This window comes from Protopterus annectens, chromosome 13.part0 (assembly GCF_019279795.1).
Source record: "Protopterus annectens isolate FY-2018-M chromosome 13.part0, PAN1.0, whole genome shotgun sequence".
Lineage (NCBI taxonomy): Eukaryota > Metazoa > Chordata > Ceratodontiformes > Protopteridae > Protopterus > Protopterus annectens.
The window spans coordinates 476,533,017-476,552,175 of record NC_056747.1 but is presented as its reverse complement, the minus strand read 5'-3'; the positions used below and the strand labels follow the sequence as shown (position 1 = coordinate 476,552,175).

General features: G+C 41.3%; 1 protein-coding gene across 1 annotated transcript in view; it reads left to right on the top strand.

The window, feature by feature from the left end:
* LOC122787919 (heat shock factor protein 5-like) overlaps positions 1 to 19,159 on the top strand; it is a 683,173-nt gene that overhangs the window by 227,225 nt on the left and 436,789 nt on the right. The gene's annotated exons all lie outside the window — the stretch shown is intronic.

The following is a 19,159-nucleotide window of genomic DNA, read 5'->3' as shown; positions in this document are numbered from 1 at the left end:
GTCGGCTCCGAGGGGGCTAGTGGCATCGGACCCTTGTCCGACCCCGCTCTCCCTCTCGGGGCTTCGGCTTTGGTAAGCTCGGCGCCGACATCGGCCTCGGAGCCTTCTCTCTCCTTGGAGCCGACCATTCCTGTTTCTTCGGAGCGGGTATGTTCAGGTCTCCCGGGGAGAGGAGCCTTTGAGGTGATGAGGAGTGTCCTGGCCTCTGAGCCTGGTCAACGGTCTATCCCTCTAGCTCCTCCCTCATCAGTGCCTGCAGATGCCTCTTGCCAGCCTCTTGCTCTCAGGCCCAGGGATCCATCGCCCCAGGTTTCCCCATTGGGAATTTCCTCCTCTTCCGAGGTTTCTCCTGACCCTGCAGGGGAACCCCCTCGGAAGAGGACGTGTAAGAGGAAACACACAGACTCCCCTGAGTCTACTACATCTGATACCGACTTAGATGAGTCGGAGGGTTCCCCATGGTCCCCCTCTGAGGATGTCTCATTTTCAGACATCCTTGAGCTCCTCAAACAGAGGGGAATTGGCCCTCCATTGACCCCTCCGAGGATGAGTCGGTATACCTGGAGGCTTTGGATCCCGACCCTCCACCTCCTGGGTGTCTCCGCCTTTCGACCCACTCATGCAGGTAGTGGCTCGGAACGCGTGGGTCGCTCCTGATTCTGTGGAACCTGTCCCCAGGAGACCATCCAAGTTCATCACGGCCCCTTCGGACAAACAGTTCCTGTCCAAAGGTGTCTCTGTGGATGCTATGGTGGTGGCGGCCACTAAGAAGGAACTGGCGGATCCTTCAGTACCTGTCCATCCTCCTAATAAGGATTCTAGGACCATGGACAGGTATGGAAAGCGGATGTTTTCTTCAGCGACCTTTGCTATGCGTTCGCTGAATTACCTTTGTCACTTCACCAGGCTTCAATGAGATATTCTCAAAGAACTGGGAGAAGTAGTCCAGGATCCTTCAGCTGCTGGGGCTCAGGAAAAGATTGCCTCTCAGCTTGCTATCCTGAATTCGATATCTAACTCCTCCATGCGGCTCATATCTTATGCAGCCGATGGAACGAGCAGGGCCGCAGGCACAGGTGTTGCTCTTAGACGCCAAGCCTGGATGCGGCTGTGTAATTTTGCGGACCCCTTTAAGGCGTCCTTCACCAACACCCCCTTTGACGGTTCGGCTTTGTTCGGACCTCAGGTGAAGGATACTTTGACCAGATGTGAACAGGACGGTAAAACTCTTTCTGCCGTTGGAGTCCAGTTTTCCACTCCTTCTAGACCATATCCCAAGGGTCAGAAGGGGAAGATGTGGTTCCGTAAAGCCCAAGGAGCTACACGGACACACGTGGTCAGTTTACCCCCAGAGGCAGAGGGGTAACAATAATAGACGCCGCCCTAGAGGCAGGGGTCCTCAGAACCAGGGCAACAGGGAGTCTCTTCCTGAGAAGCCCTTTCAGCATCCCTGAGGTGTTGCCCGACTGCCCACCCTTGGAGGCAGTCGGGGAAGAATTTCGCTGTACCCAGTAGCCTGGCAATCCCTATCACAAGAGAAGTGGGTACAGTCGATCATATCCGAGGGTTACAAAATCCCCTTGAAAGGTTTCCCGTACCTCTACAATCCCTTCCAGACATCTCACCCGGTCAAAGGGATTTGGCAAACAGGAAGTTTCAAAACTCCTGGGAAAAAGAGCCATCCAAACAGTGCCGGCAGACCAAGTAGGATCCGGCTTCTACTCAAGATTCTTTTGGTCCCCAAAAGGACGGGAGATTGGAGACCAATACTAGACCTAAGCAGACTAAACAAGTCTGTCAGAAAGGCAAGATTCGGATGGTCACGCTGCAATCCATTCTGCCCTTTCTGGGCAAGGACAACTGGATGTGCTCGATAGACCTTCAGGATGCGTACTATCATATAAAGATTCACAGACGCTCCAGAAGGTTTCTCCGCTGGCTGGGAGCCAGTCATTACCAATTCAGAGCACTGCCCTTTGGCCTCACTTCAGCCCCCAGAGTGTTCACCAAATGCATGGCAGTGGTCACAGCTCACCTGAGACGTCGAGGATTCCAGGTGTTTCCTTATTTGGATGACTGGCTCCTCTCCGCCACCTCCAAGGATCAGCTTCTTCGGTCCAGAGACTACACCTTACAGCTTTGCAAGAGTCTAGGAATTTCGGTGAATTTTGAAAAATCCTCTCTGCTGCCTTGCCAATCTATCACCTTTATAGGCGCAGAGTTAAATACCGTCAAAATGTTAGCCAGGCTAACAGATCAAAGGATTCTGGACATCCAGAAATTTGTTCAGCTTCTGTTACAAAGCAACAAGGTCAAAGCCAGGTTTGTCTTGAAAGTTCTAGGCCTAATGGCTGCAGCCATTGTTCTTCTTCCACTGGCTCGCTTCCACATGCGTCTCCTGCAGTGGATGTTGTTCACGCAGTGGTCGTACCACGATCTGCCCATGAGACATGAGATCTTAGTGACACAGTCTTGCAGGGCTCATCTACGATGGTGGATATCTTCCCCTCTTCTTCATCAGGGCCGACCCTTTGTTCCTCCTCCTCGAGTGGCCCCAGTCACCGCGGATGCCTCTCTGATCGGGTGGGGGGGGGCATTATCAGGGCAGGATGGTCCACGGGACGGGGCAACCCATAGAATACCACCTGCACATAAATGTCCTGGAGATGAGAGCAGTGCTTTTAACGTTGCAAGCCCTCGACGACTTTCTTCCCACAGGGACTATTGCAGTACAGACGGACAACATGTCCGTGGTCTGATACATCAACAAACAGGGCGGAACCAGGTCCTATCCCTTATGTCGAGAAGCTCTCAGACTTTGGCAATGGGCGATCTCTTCTCAGTGGTTTCTGATAGCAACGCACATCCCCGGCAGGTCCAACCTATTGGCGGACAGGCTAAGCAGATCTATTCTGATGCCTCACGAGTGGTCTCTCAATCAGTCTGTAGTGGATCAGATTTTTCTGAAGTGGGGCACCCCTTGTTGCGATCTTTTCGCTACACCTCAAAACAGCAAGTGCCCAGATTACTTCACACTATTTCCTCTTCCAGGCCAACCCTTGAGAGACTCTCTAACCCAGGATTGGCCTCGGGGACTTCTTTATGCCTTTCCTCCCTTTCCATTGATTCCACAAGTCATTCAGAAAGCCACCGTTTTGAGAGCCAAATTGATCCTCATTGCTCCATATTGGCCTCGACAAATTTGGTTTCCGTCTCTACATCATCACCTTCTGGTGCAGCCCTGGCATCTGGACCCAGTTCCGGATCTTTTGATCCACCAGTCGGGTCAGAAGCACCGGGCCATTCATTCTCTCAACCTCACTGCTTGGTTGCTCCACTTCCTTCCCTAGCCAGGCTACCAATGATTTCTGACTCAGTCAGAGACATTTTAGTGTCTTCTTTAAAGTCGTCCACTAGAACTGTTTATGCTAGCAAGTGGCGATGTTTTTCTATTTGGGCAAACGCCAGAAATATTGATCCTTTCACCGCTCCTATACATTCTGTTTTGGATTTCCTGGCGGAGGTTTTTCATTCGGGATCATCATCATCTACAGTCAAAGTACAACTGGCTGCTATTTCCAAATTTCATGTTGGCTTGCAGGACAATAACATCATGTCTCATAGGTTATGCAAAGCCTTTTTGAGAGGAGTTTTTCTCCTAAAACCGCCTGTGAAACATCCTCCTCCGCAATGGGATCTAAACTTAATGTTGGCATCCCTAATTCTACCTCCTTTCGAACCGTCTGCTACGTGTTCTTTAAAGTTGTTGACATGGAAAACTATATTTTTGCTGGCTGTTACTTCTGCAAGAAGAGTTTCTGAAATTCAGGCCCTCTGTATTCGTTCACCTTATCTGGTGTTTCATAAGGATAGGGTTTCACTCAGAACTAACCCTTCCTTTCTTCCCAAGGTTGTATCTCAAGCCAATATTAACCAATCTATTGATCTACCAGTTTTCTTTCCTAACTATTCTGACAGAGCTGAACAAAAGCTGCATTTTTTGGATGTTCATCGTCAGCTCAGGTACTACTTACATAGGACTAAACAAATTAGAAAATCAGACCAATTGTTTGTCTCCTATGCAGAAAACAGGTTGGGTCTTCCAGTATCTAAAGTGACCTTATCTAGATGGTTGACTTCCACCATTTCCTATGTGTACTCTCTAAGGGGCAAACAACTATCTTCTAAGCCAAAAGCACATTCGACCAGGAGTCTATCCACTTCTGTAGCCTTTCAGGATAGACTTCCCATTGACACTATTTGTGCAGCAGCTACTTGGGCCACGCCTCATACTTTTGTGTCTCATTACAAGTTGGATTTGGCCTCCAGAGATAGGGCCAGTTTTGGTTCCACTGTTCTCAAGAGTCTGTTCCATTGAGCCACCCGGGATACAGGTGCTAGGGACGCGGTCCCATCCAGCAAGAATGAAGGCGAGACTGACAACTTAACATTTAGAAGTTATGTACCTACCATAACGTTCCATGTTAGTTGTCTTCTCTCGCCTTCTTTCTTGCGTCCCTCCCTCCTTCCCCCTGGCCTGGACAGATCTTGGAGAGTTCCTATTAGACTGCTTCCTCTGGAGCATTGTTATGAGGACTTCTTTTAGGAACCATGGTTCCTAATTATATTAGGATAAGTCTTTAGCAGGGTTAGTTAGCTGCCAAACGAGATCTGAGGTAGTTCTGCCTTGCATCATGGGATATAGGGTTGCCTCGAGCTGGTAAAAGGAGTTCTCGAGCTAAAGCTAGTGCCGAGTCGGAGCCGAGGATCGGCTCCGAACCCATCCAGCAAGAAAGAAGGCGAGAGAAGACAACTAACATGGAACGTTATGGTAGGTACATAACTTCTAATTAAATTGCATAATTATATTCAATTTAGCAGCAACTTCCAGTTAAAATCTTCATTCAAACCAAATGGGTGTAGTGTTTTAAATTTTAAAGTATACACAGCTTCCTTATGTTGCAAGCGCTGTTTAACATTGTCACTTGCATTATTATGATGTTTAATTTGTTCTAAAACACATCCCTTCAACCCCTTATTGTCACTGTTATGGAAATTTAAAAAGTGTATGGCAACAAGACTTTCTTCTTTCTTATTTTTTATGTCATTGGCATGTTCTAAAAGTCTTACTTTAAATGCTCTTTTTGTTTCCCCTATATAGAATTTCTTACAGGGGCAGCTAAGTGCATAGATAACACCATCTGAATTACAATCAGAGTTGTCCTTTACTTCAAAGGGAATGTTATTAATATAAGCAAAACTAGAGATGACAAACTGGCATGCTTTACATTTGCCACACTGCTGTGTTCCTGTTTTCTTTATGCCATATGGCATCGATACTGTTGGAAAGTTAAATCTACTCTTTACCAGGAAGTCTTTGATATTCTTGCCCCTTCGATAAGAAAATTTCAAATCTACATTCAACCAAGAATTAACATTATTAAGGGAACTAAAGTATTCCCAAAATTGTGAAAAAAGTTTTGTAAATTCTGCTGTGAAGCAACCATAAGTAGTAACAAAATACATGTTCTCTTTTTCTTGTTGTTGTGCTTTGGTAAATTGTTGAAAATTATACACCTTTTTATAAGATGGAACCATTGTTCTATTATTTTTGTTATTAAACTTATTATAACTATCAGTTAACATTTGTATACTATAGCCTCTCTTGACAAACGCGTCAAATAATAGCTGTAGCTCTTTGTAAAAAGTTTCACTGTTGTTACATAAGCGAGAAACTCTAACCATTTCTCCATATGGCAGAGAACCAATTGTATGGGGGGGATGTCCACTAGTGCTATGGACATAGTGGGTACCCCCCTCAAATTTCCTGTTAACAGAAGTTATTAAATGCGTACCATTACTGATGTCTAAAACTATGTCCAAAAAAGGCATGTGAGTGCCTATTCTGAGACCATCAAATTGTATAGAGAATATATTAAGATTTAAATCAGCAATAAACTGTTGGACCTGGGTTCTACCACCTTCCACTAAAAAAATTAAATCATCAACATACCTGAAGTATTTGATAACATAATTTTGAAAAAATGAATGTCTGTAAATAACTTCAACTTCAAACAGACCCATTGCCAGATTTGCATACATGGGGGCAAATGCAGCCCCCATGGCCGTCCCTTGTTTTTGACGGTATAATGTGTTGTTAAACTCAAAAAAATTGTTATTTAAAGAAAAAAATATCAAATCAATAATGAATTCAGTTGATGGAGATTCTCCTAGAAAAAATCTAACAGATTCCAACCCGAAAGAATGACTTATATTGGTGTACAAACTTTTTACATCGACAGTCACCCAATACATTCTGTTGTTCCAATGTGTGTCATGTATTTTCTTTAAAAATTCAAATACATCAGTAATATAGGATGGTAATACTTTCACATATGGTAACAGATAATTATGCAAAAAAATGCCCAAATTATGTAGAAAATAAAACCGTCCAGAGACAATGGGTCTTCCTGGTTTAGTTCAGCTTTTTGTGGATTTTGGGTAGGCAGTAAAAGTAAGCCATGGAACATTGGTCCACCTGAAATTTATTTTTTACACCTTGTTTATTAAAATAGCCTAACCTATATCCTTTTTGAATGAGTTCTTTATAAGCTATAATAGCTAGATGGTATCTGTCTATATCTACCTGCTCATAAGTCTGGTTGTCATTCAGGTGTTCCATGCACATTTCAAAATAATCTAAACAGTCCATGGCAACCAACTTGTTGCCTTTGTCTGCTGGCTTGAAAATAATCTTATTTTCTTTACTTAATGCCATCAGAGTTTTCCAATCTTTGTACTGTATATTATAATTTATATTGTTTTTATCTTTCATGAATTTTTCATACATTACACCAGTACAGTGGTTTACCATTCTAACAAAATTAGTCACTTCACCATGTAGAACTTGTGGAGTGAACTGACTAGAGGAAGGAACATTGCTTGTGTCAAATTTAAAATAGGCATTAACTATTTCCTCAGATGCACAAGAATAAAAGCTATCTGAAGAGAAAGAACAACTGTCATCCGACATTTCACATTCACCATCCTTGAGTTGACTAAAAAAATATTTAAGGTACAGTTTCCTACCAAACAAAAAGACATCTGTCTGTATGTCATGTAATCTAGAAACAACAGTAGGAATAAAATTCAAACCTAATTCTAAAACAAATAATTCTGCATCACTGAAGTGATATTTAGATAAATTGACAACATAACTGTTAATGTCTCTTTGCAGGGAATTATCGTTTACCTCTTTTATAACCCCCTGTCCTCTGTTGTTCATATCCAGCGTTGTGGGGAAATTCACGTTGGCGTTTTTGTCCCTGTGTACCAGCGTTAAATGGGTGTGATTCCTGACGAAAAGTCTGGCAAAAGGCATTTGGCTGTTGAGCTAAAGGAAGTCCTGGAAAGTCCATGTCTCCATGTTCATCCTCAGTGGATATGTAACCACCTTCTGAAGCAGACGCTGATGAAGCATGATTCTGTCCACGTCTGTCTTCCTGATGAAACCTAACTTGCTTGTGTGACCTGTTTCTATTGGCCCTAGATAGAAAAGCCTTGCTGGACTTGTAGTCTCGCACATCTCTAAGCAGCTTGCCCTTTTTCCTCTCTACTAAAGTCAGTTCATATTCCTTAAGCTTGTCATTGGTTTGCTTAAGAAATTCATCCATAACAACAGGTGAAACATGAGTAGATAAATCACTGCACAATTTCTTTATGTCAGTACAAAGTTCTTTTTGTTTAAGTCGATCTCTTTCGACTAAAATATGAAGCCATTCAGTTACACAGTGGTGTGAAGCAGCAACCCAACGTTTATGGAAAGCTAAATCAGTATCTAGAGACATGTCAAAAGGGGTAGTTGGATCTTTAAACACTCGTAAACCCCTAGGTGTAATGTCAATATCTAGATACTTTTGTAGGCTACATATATTGAAAAAAGTAGCAGTTTCTTTCCACATCTTTTTTTCAAGTTCCAAAAACAGCTGTTTACTTTCTGCATTTACTGAAATAGGAGTCTTCATACCTACATTAGAAAACGGGTTAGGAAAACGTGAGCGTCTTTCATCTTCCCATTTCTCCCATGTAAAAGAATTTTTATCAGTAACATTTCTGAAATTAGTTTGACGCTCACCACGCTCTGTAGAGTTACTGAGAAAATTATCCAAGGATAACTGAGTGCCTTCTGCATTCTCTCGAAAAACTCTTGGAAGATGTAAATGTGGATCCGTAGACATGAGTGAAACAACTGAAAATCCAAACCAAACGAAGAACCAACAAAGAAGGATCCACCAAAAGTAGTTTATTAAAAGTTCTCTGACGTCTCGGCCACAGCCTTCAAGGAGTACAAGTAACACACATATACTAACCATATATATACAAAAAGACTTGATCAACAAGCTTAATTAAACAATTAGTTAAATTGCATAATTATATTCAATTTAGCAGCAACTTCCAGTTAAAATCTTCATTCAAACCAAATGGGTGTAGTGTTTTAAATTTTAAAATGTACACAGCTTCCTTATGTTGCAAGCGCTGTTTAACATTGTCAACTTGCATTATTATGATGTTTAATTTGTTCTAAAACACATCCCTTCAACCCCTTATTGTCACTGTTATGGAAATTTAAAAAGTGTATTGCAACAGGACTTTCTTCTTTCTTATTTTTTATGTCATTAGCATCTTCTAAAAGTCTTACTTTAAATGCTCTTTTTGTTTCCCCTATATAGAATTTCTTACAGGGGCAGCTAAGTGCATAGATAACACCATCTGAATTACAATCAAAGTTGTCCTTTACTTCAAAGGGAATGTTATTAATATAAGCAAAACTAGAGATGACAAACTGGCATGCTTTACATTTGCCACACTGCTGTGTTCCTGTTTTCTTTATGCCATATGGTATTATTGCTGTTCCTTGAAAAAGATAATCATCCAAGATACGCTTTAACGTTAAATGCAACTAAGGCCTTTGATAATATGGATCTCAACTTCTTATATGTAACAATGGAATACTTTAATTTCCCGGATATGGTCATTAATACTATTAGGATGATGTATAAAAATGCCTCTACTTCCCTTTATATAAATAAAACATTATCAAATCCTTTTAAAATTACAAATGGCACCAGACAAGGGATGTCCGCTATCACCCTATCATTTTTACTTGTATCTTGAACCTTTTCTTATCTGGATCAAACAGATGACCTATCATCGTATCCCAAAAATCTATAACATCGAAGTAAAGTACTTCCTAACACAGACCTCCAGAAAATTCGAAACTCTATTGATCTCTTTTCTAAAGTTGCTAACTATAAGCTTAACCCCACCAAATCATCATGTTTTCCGTTGAATCCTAAGAAGCATTTAGAATACTACTTCCCCTTTCTGACATACCTCTTAAATATTCAATAAAGTATCTGGGTATAAACTTCACGCACTCTCATCAAGAACTTATGAAAACTAATCTTTATAAAGTTTGGGATCAAATAAACAATGATCTAACCAGATGGAAAAATATTAACCTTTCACTGTTATCAAAATCTGCTATTATCAAGATGAATATTCTACCTAGAATTCTTTTCCATTTAAACTCTGTTTTTCTTAATATTCCAAAAAACTTCTTTTGTAAAATGGAGACCACAATTTCTAAATTCTTATAGTTCCATAAATCAAACAGAATAGCATATAGGAAATTAACTATCCCAAAAGCTAAGGGTGGATTAAGTCTTCCAGATTTCAGTCTTTATTATCAAATAATTGCCGCAAGTCGGTTAATAAAAATAGCCAGTTATGATCCGTATGAAGAATCTTGGTCTCCAGTATGGGTCAAGATCTGGTATAACTATAGACGTTCATTCAAAATTAATCCTCAGTCTATCCCTTTTCTCACACCTGTTGGTGAATTTAACATTAAGTTTTTGCCTTTTCTAAAAAAACAAAATTCTTATTTTTTATGATCTGATGAAATCCCTTAATTTGCAAAATACAATCCCCATTCTTCAACCCATACATCTGAATCCAAATTTAAAAATCAATAATAAAATGATTGACCTATCTAACTTTCCTATTATCAAGAAGGCTACAGTCTGGCATTTTTATAGTACAAAAAAATGCAGCAGAGGTTAAAACTTTATTTGGGGCTCCTAATAAATATGACCCTACTTTAAGACAACTCAGCTCACTTATAAAACAAAAATTCCTTAAATACAGAGTTATGGAACAAGATATTCAGTTACCACAATCAGTCATCAATTCGCTGTCCCTAAAAAACAAAATGATCTCACATACTTATAAACTTGTGTCGTCCATTATACATAGTCATTCACTTTTATTTTCCAGATACTGGGATTCAATGCAGGATGAAATCTCTAGCGAATCTAAGTATGAAACAATCAGAAAAACACTAAACTTGACCCCCTTCAAAAATCTAATTTACACACAGCTAATGATAAATAATAACTCTTACTACACCCCAGTTGTTTTACAAAAATTTGGATGTAATAAAAAACTTAACATGTCCTTTCTGCACTCTCCCTCATGTTGATGTAATACACATGTTCTGGAGTTGTAAGACCATCTATAAACTCTGGTGCTCCCTCAGAATTCAATTAGAAAAAATGGGGTATAAGAAAACTACATTTTCTTGGCAAACTATGATCCTTAATATTGTTCCTATTCAAATCAAAGGTATTCCCAGTCATGTTCTTGTCTCAGTTTGTGCTCTCCTTAAATATTTCATTACTAAAAATTGGATCAACCCCTCAGCAATTTCATGGGAAATCTTTAAGGATACGGCAATAAAATATATATCAGCGCACAAAATGTGCACGATTAGCAAAAAGAAAAATAATTATTTAAAAAAATATTGGGAAAATCTCTTTGATCTAATCCGGAATAAGTAAAATCCAGCAAAATTTTTTTCTTATACATTTGCATTCCAAGCTGGATCCTTTTTGTACTAGGTATGGCCCAAATTTATTTGTTAATGTAAACGCGGTGGTGGGGCTGCGGTAGCGCTGTTGCCTCACAGTAAGACGCTGTCCGGTTCGATTCCTAGCTAGAGCGTCTTCTGCGTGGAGACATGCGTGAATGGGCGTATCTTCGTTGAAAGTTGTGCATCAGGGCTGGCAACTCGGCATGTAAAAATCAACTACCAATCATTAGCGGACCAGAGTTCCGCTGTGGCGACCCCTAACCGGGAAAAGCCGTAAGACACAACAACACTTTACTAATTGTCATGTAATTTTATTCGGAGAGGTCCTCTGACATCCATATTGTAAATGTGGTGTAAATAGGTTTTTAGGACATGTATAGTTTACTTTAGGTGGTGTACCCCCAAAATAGTTAATAGTTTATACTTTATATAATAGTATGTTATCTGATTAAAGTTATCCTCCTCTTGGGAGGCCTGATTTCTATTTGTATTATGTTTTTCTGGGGCACCTTGGTGAATGTTTTACCCTTCAGGAGTAAGGTACTTGTTAAAATAACTGCTTGTCTATAAATCAAAACTTGTTAACTGTTTGTATTAATTTAGAATGTACTTTACTTTTTTTTTCATGGTTTGATGTACCTTACAAGTTCCTTATCTTGTATTTATTTTCATTTCTTTTTTGTAAAAGTTTTAAAACTAATAAAAATATTTTTGAAAAAAAATAAAATAAAATAATCTTTGCTGGAGTTAGTGATCTGGTAGGTGCAAGGCCCATTGTAAGCAAACACTGCAACAATACAGCTGGAAGCCACCAGTAAATACCATATCCTAAGTCTATTACACCAAAACAATCTACAAACAGAAATGAAAGTGTATTAGTGATCTGTGACTCCATAGTTAGGCATATTGCTTGCACACCAATGAGACTGGGAAAAACAGGATGACTGTGAGCTGTCTCTCAGGAGGCAAAATTGCGGATGTTACAAGGGCCATGACGACCCATAAAGCAGATGAATATGATTATGACACTGACATGTCTCCATGTTGGGATAGATAATCTGGCATGCAAAATCCTGAGGGATATTCAGAGCGTCATGGCAGAGTTCTCTTTGCACGTCACAAATGCAGGAAATGCCCTGTTATCAATTGGAAGTTTTCCATTACCAAAAATGATGCTGAAATAATATGGAAAGAATGCTGACTTTAACAATTTTTTTTAAATACCTGGTATCCTTCTAGTGGTCTCATTATGTGCCGATATTGGATTAAATGGTTGGCAACCATACTTGCTTCGCCAAGAATGGTTTGTGCCTCTCATTCCAAGGCATCCACACACTGTTGAATTATTTTGCTGCCCACACTGCATTTTATTAGGCAAGGTCTAGATAACAGCTGTTGCAACCTAACTTCCAAAACAGACCAACCACTGGACCATATCAGAGTGTCTCTGTTTAACAGCAGAAGTCTAAACTAACTGCTTGAGACCCTCCTTCATTTGGAGCAGATCCATGAAAGTGTTCTTTCAGAAACCTGCTGTAAAAGCTGAGAGAGCACTCCCTCAAAACATGGGTTTTTTTTGCTTACCCGTCATTTAGACAAAATGGAAACTGCAGTGGCATATCCATATTTGTTAAGATACCAAATTACCTTGAGACAGATACCTAGTGACCCACAAGTGGAGCTTACAGAGATATAAAATTATGCTAAATAGGATCAGCTACCAGATCACAGAGTGCCACAGACTCCCATCCATGCACCCACAAAATCATATAACATTCCTAAATATTCTTGATAAACTCCCTATATGTTATCTTAGGTGATTTTAACAACCCAGTGATAAACTGGGTAGCTGTGCCACCAATGTAGGGCATGTGTAAAAGTTATTAATACTGTATAACAAGAACTCTGTAGATCAGACTGTTAAATAACTTACTAGACATAACTTACTTGACCCAGTCCTAATAAACATTGCATGTGTATATACCACCCATGAGCTGCCCTCCATCACTGGTCACATCAGACCACAACAGCTTACCTTCTTTCGCCAAACTCTCCAAACCATCAGAAACAAATATCACAGTTCAAACGTAGAAATTTCCTACAATTCTGTTATGAAGTTTTCAAATATAATGGTATCACCCATAATGCTGATACTGTCAAGAGTTATGCAGACATGTTCTATATGCACCATGACAAATGTGTTAACTTGGCAGTCCCAGCTAGATTCAGTGAAATGGAGAAGTTTAAAAACAATCCAGCATGATGGTCCACAAACATTAATAAACTATGTAATAAAAGGAAAGAACTCCTGATCTATATATCAGAACAAAAATAAAATTAAAGAGAACATCAAACAGCCAGCTAAGAAACTGAAAAAAGATAATCAAAAAAAACAAAGGCATCCCATGAACTCAGACTAGCTACAGAAACCAAAGACAGTTACAAATTCTTATTTAGTTATGTCAGAAAAATACTCAGCATTGCTCAGAGCTTATTCATAATGGCACAACCTACTACAATCCAGTGGATATAGCCAACATACTAGCAAATTAATTTAATGCTAACATCACCCCAGAAACATCTGTTCCAAGCCCATTTATAGCAGATGGAAGTAAACCACCATCCTTCACAAAAGAACATGTGCTGAGAAGAACTTTACAAAACAAACACTACCTCATCCATGGGGCCTAATAAATAACACTAAACAAACGCTTGCAGACCCACTCCTCAATCTGTTAACCAGAGGCTAGCAATAGGCTTTGTTCCTTGGTTGTGGCACACATTTGTTCTGATGCCATTTTACAAGTGTGGCCCCACCAGTGATCCTGGGAACTGCAGACCTACCAGTCTAACAAATGTTACATGCAAAGACATGGAACATATAAATGACCTAATTAACTATATCATTAAAAAAGTTAATTTGACGTGCCCCCCCCCCCCCCCCCGTTTGTCTTTGTCAAAGGCAGATCTTGTCTGATGACACTAATGCACATCTTTGTGCATGTTACTCAGGTAAGCTGTTCACACAATGTTCCTTGACCTCACCAAGGCATTTGATATCTACCACAAGCAAGTATAGTGAACAAGCTGAAGGAGTTCTGAACTGATCCATATGTGGTTAGGTAGACAGCCAGCTGGCATTTGGAAAGGGCTAACATAACAGGAGCATAAAAATGACCAGGTGAGTCCCTCAGGGATCTGTGTTGACACCTGCGCTATTTAGTATCCTTCTCAAATCACTGTATAGTAAAAAAAAAAATGGATCTCTGGTTAACAACATTTACGGTTGAGTGTAAGCTGGGAGTGGTCATCAAGTACCCCCCTTTGACTTACTGGCACTGCAACAGGAGCTTACACTGGTCAATAGCTGGTATAAAACAAATGGACTCAAACTAAACAGGGAAAAATGCACCATTGTCACATTTGGTAAGCAACTTCTAGAACCATGTATAGTATAGAAAACACACAATTTCAAAATGTGTGGGTATGTGTAGTGAGAGAAGTGTGTACTTGGTTGGATAGCTTTTTCACATTTGACCATTACAGTGCAGCAATGGCTAGGAAATACTTTTACCTTACACAGCTCATAGCAAAAGACATTTCCTCCAGACCAAAAGAAGTTCTCACCTCTTTGAATTCTGCAGTGATTAGACCCACTGAGTGTGATGCCCCCTTTGGAATGTGCATTATAAGCATATCAAGCAATTGGAAATACCCCAGAGGTTCTTAACTTAAAAAAAATCATGGGCTTACAAGATATGAGCTACAAAGAAAGACGATAGGTTTTATCTCTGTGTTTAGTAGTAAATAGACTCCTTTAAGATGTGTCTTGCTTATAAGGCCATAAGGGTTCCAGTAATCCAAGAAATCTTATATCCCAAAAGTCAAGAAGTCCTACCAACAGTACAGCCAGAGACCTAAAGCTATTCCAACAAATAAGATAAGGTGGCGGAATAGATGGTTTACCTTTACATGTGCATATTGCACAAGGGCGAACAGCAGTTTTCCAAAAAGCAGTTTGCAAATGCCGAACGGAAAAAGGTTTGAATGTGCAATGAGCGAATGTACAGTGAGATTCGCTCATTGCACATTTGACATACTGGGGCAAACTGCACTATAGTGGGGATTGGAAAATGGTTCCTTTCCCCACTGTAGTGCAATCTCGGAGTTAGGATAATAAAATGGGGGGGTGGGGGCGCAACCCCCCACATGGGGGATGCAGGGGGGCTTTCCCTGCGTTACACTTTATCTAATTTTTTTTTTTTTTTTTTACATTAATGTTCGAAAATCAGCGACTCGGCTTTTCGATTTGCTGATTTTTGAACATTTACAACTGTCGCTGTTGTAAGTTTTGTGGTTACGATTTGCTCATATAAGCAATCACACCACTGTGTTTCGCTATTATGAAGGTAAACTGGAATAGGTATCTCATGTGGTGCTTACCCTGTCTATGATACAAACGTCTTGTTCAAGTTAAATATCTGACAGACTGTCTTACCTTTAAAAAGGAGCTGAACAATCAGATGTGTATTCTTAAATTCATCTTTGGTATGACTAGTTTAGCCCTCTTTTGAAAAGTGGATCAAAACCTAAGGGTGGGTAGAGGCAAGGCAGAGGTTGCATCCTGGCTTAATTGCCTTGCTACTGCTGTGAATCTAATATAGGCTTTTGCTTTGTACTAAATCATCCATCTGATGTTGTCTCTTCCTTCCATTCCTCAATGGATGGGTTATCCGAACTGACTTCGGCCACTCTCAAGCTTTGGATCCAGTGCTCAGGCTCCTTCCATTACACATATCCCCCCTGCAAGGAGAGAGAGACCTCACATTTCATTTGCTGCTTGACTGCTTCAGAAGAGGTCTCATTTGCTTAGGCCCATGTAGATAAGTGAGAATTTTTTGTGGCAATTTCTCACGTTCTCTTTCACAAAGTCTTAATCTCCAGTTCTTAGACTTTCTCTTAACCTCATTGCAAAAAAGAAAGGCGCCCTCCTTATAGTCGTTATAGATAGCTAGTAGTTTGGCTTTTAGTGTGTTTATCTTTTTCTAGTTAAGGTGTTTGGTAGTTTATTGTGATTGCTACTGGTTATATGTATACATACTTTGTCTTTACTTGTTTCTTGTAGGGATACCGGACTTGGATTCGGATGTTTTCATGATGTCTGACAAACCTTCATGTTTTAAAAAATATGTAGCTTGTGGCCATAGTACTCAGTTCAGACATACATGCAAAATTCATTGTTTGGGGGTTGCCCACCTGGATGAACAGTGCTGCGTCTGTGTGGCCTTTAGGCATAGGGCCCCAGCTGAGATGAGGGACAAATTGGTTCTTAATGGGCTCCTGGCTGCCTCTGTGGGAGAGATTCCCTCTTGCCACTTCTCTATTTTTTCTATCACTTCTCCGTTGAGCAAGAAACTAGCTGATTGTTCAAAGGCTGAAAAAAGTCATAAGAAAGCTAAAGGAAAACATCCAAGGTACCAAAACAAGCAATCCTCAGATTGCTTTACTTCTTTAGCACCAGCACCAAAGATGTTGAAACCCTTGGATCCGACCATCACATCAGAGACCATTACCATTGGATCAGGTACATCTCCCTTACCGGAGCCATGTTTTTCTCCAGGGATGATATCACCCATGCTGTTATACACCATTCTTCAGGAGACGCTTCCCCATTGGATCTCAGACCTTCCTCCAAGGCTTCCTCTCCTTCTGTTCAGTTTGGTTCTCCAGGAGTCTTTCTGATGCTGATGCGAGTTGAATGATGAGGACATTCCTCAGGACATACTTGCAGCTGGGTTTTATTCTGGCTCTGACCCATCAGAGCCAGGAGAATGGTTTCTTTCTCTCATTAGCTTATCGCTCTTCCCCCAGGTCTATCATGGGGAGTCAGGTTATCGAATCCTTGCACTCACTAATATGTGTCTATGTCAGATCCGAAGACATGTTTGTCTTCGACTCTGGTTGTACCTGTGATCCAGTGACTTGGATCCTGATAGATCTCGAAGCTGAGACCTCACTGTCAGACCCAGGGGGTAGGCTCATATCAGATACTCTTTGTAGCCATTCCTTTCCCTTGGAGTTTTGGCACTGGACAGCTTGGCTTTTATGTCTGCTTTGGAGATGAGACATGCAAGACCTTGAGAGCTACGGCTCCTATTGGAACGGTTTCTGGTTCCGTCTTGGTCTGTACTCTCATTTTAGGGAGCAGTCTTCCCTCTCAGACCCATCCCATCCCACAGGATTTCCCTTTCCCCAGATCTTGATCCTGCTCTCTCTGTCCCATTGGGGCAGGCAGTTTTTAAAAGACTAAGTCTGTCCACATTGTGGACCCAAGTCTTCCTCAGAGGATCCTCAGAAGCAAAAAGAGGCACATTGACTTCCCACAGAAGTCCCAAACTGAAAATACTGACTTTGATGAGGGGGAGGAGTTCCCAAGATCCCTTTTGAGGACATCTCATTCGGTGAAATTTTAAAACTGTTCAGACAGAAGGTGGGGTGGTCATTACAGGCTCTGTTCCAAGAGGATTCAGTATTTCTCGAGACTTTTGGTACTGACTCCTCTACTTCTTGGCCCCCCCCCCCAAAAGATGAGATGGACGTCAATCTCTAAATGTGCGTGAAAGGAATCGGACATGGCCAAACCAATCCCACACATACCCAACAAATTCTTAGTATCACCAGAAGACTGTACTTACGAGAGTAAGGGTACGATCGTTCATTTCATATTGGAGGTTGGCTACAAAGAAGGGACTGGCTGAAGAGCGGTCCACTGTCCATCCCCCTAACAGGGAGTCTTAGGCAGTGGACAGATTTGGGAAGCGGCCACATCAGTGACCTTTGCGCACAGGGTGCTGAATTATCTGGCAGAAATTATGAGAGATTTGACCAAAGACCTCTCCAAATCTCTGTCTCAGGGTCCCTATCTGCTGAGGAGAGAAAGTCTGTCAAGTTGCAGTTGGCTACCTCCCAATCCTTGTCTAATGTCTCAGTGCGCCTCATCTCCAACACCACAGAAGGTACCGCTAGAGCTGTGGGCACCGGCATAACCATAAGGAGGCATGCTTGCATGCACCTGTGTGATTTTGCGAAACACTAAGACATCCTTTGTCAGTGCCCCATAATGGATTGATACTGTTCAGTCCAAAAGTTAAAGAAATGTACCTAGGAGTGAACAAGACATTAACAGCCTGTCTGTCTAGGGATCTGTTTTTTTATACCTCTGAGGAGTTTTTCTAGAAACCAAAGGGAGGGAAGAAACTTTGGTTCAGGAAGTCTCAAGGATTAATAACTGACACTCCTGGAGAGACCCCCCCCCCTCCCAAGACAGGGGAAGAACTGTAATGGCAGACGCCGCAGGCATAAGCAGAGGTAGTTTGCAAGACCAGGGCTTTTGGGTTCCCTTCTCCGATAGGCCTTATCAGCACTCCTGAACGTTTGTTGGACTGCCGCTCACTAGAGGCAGTCAAGGTGGCACTTACTCCTCTACCCTATGGCCTGGGTGTCCATCACTGAAGATGTTTGGGTGTAGAGGATAATAACCAGAGACTGCTCCATCACCTTTCTATACCTTCAGTCTCACTTAAATGTTGGAGTATTCCACACACCCAAAGGGCAAGCAGCAGCGTCAGAAACAGAAAAGCTGCTAAGAAATCAAGTCATCCAAGAGATTCCACCAGACCAACAAGGATCCGGAGTTTACTCAAGATTCTTTTTAGTGCCAAAAAAGAATGGTGACCTCAGACCAATTTTGGACCCAAGTTACTTAAATAAATTTGTGAAGCAAATTTCTGGATGGTCACGGTACAGTCCATACTGTCATTACTAAGGAAGGATGACTGGATATTGCTTGATCGACCTTCAGATTGCATAAAAGTGGGCAGATGCTCAAGGAAATGTCTTTGTTTCAGGCTTGAAGCCAGTCATTTTGTTTGGAGTCCTGCCCTGTGGTCTCACCACAGCCCTGTGGGTGTTCAAGTGCACGGCATGGTTGCAGCTCATTTCAGGCTGCAGGGGTTCCAACTATGTTTCCTTACTTGGATGACTGGCTCATAACAAACCCCTTCAGGAATTGTCTTCTCGAAGCTGGGGACTCCTTGCTCATACTTTGCTCAGAACTAGGCATTACAGTGAATACAGCCATTCTAGGCTTCACCCTGTACATACCTTGGAATGTATTGAAGAACTTTTGGACACAAAACTGAAAGTCAGCAAGCTTCCACAAACTGG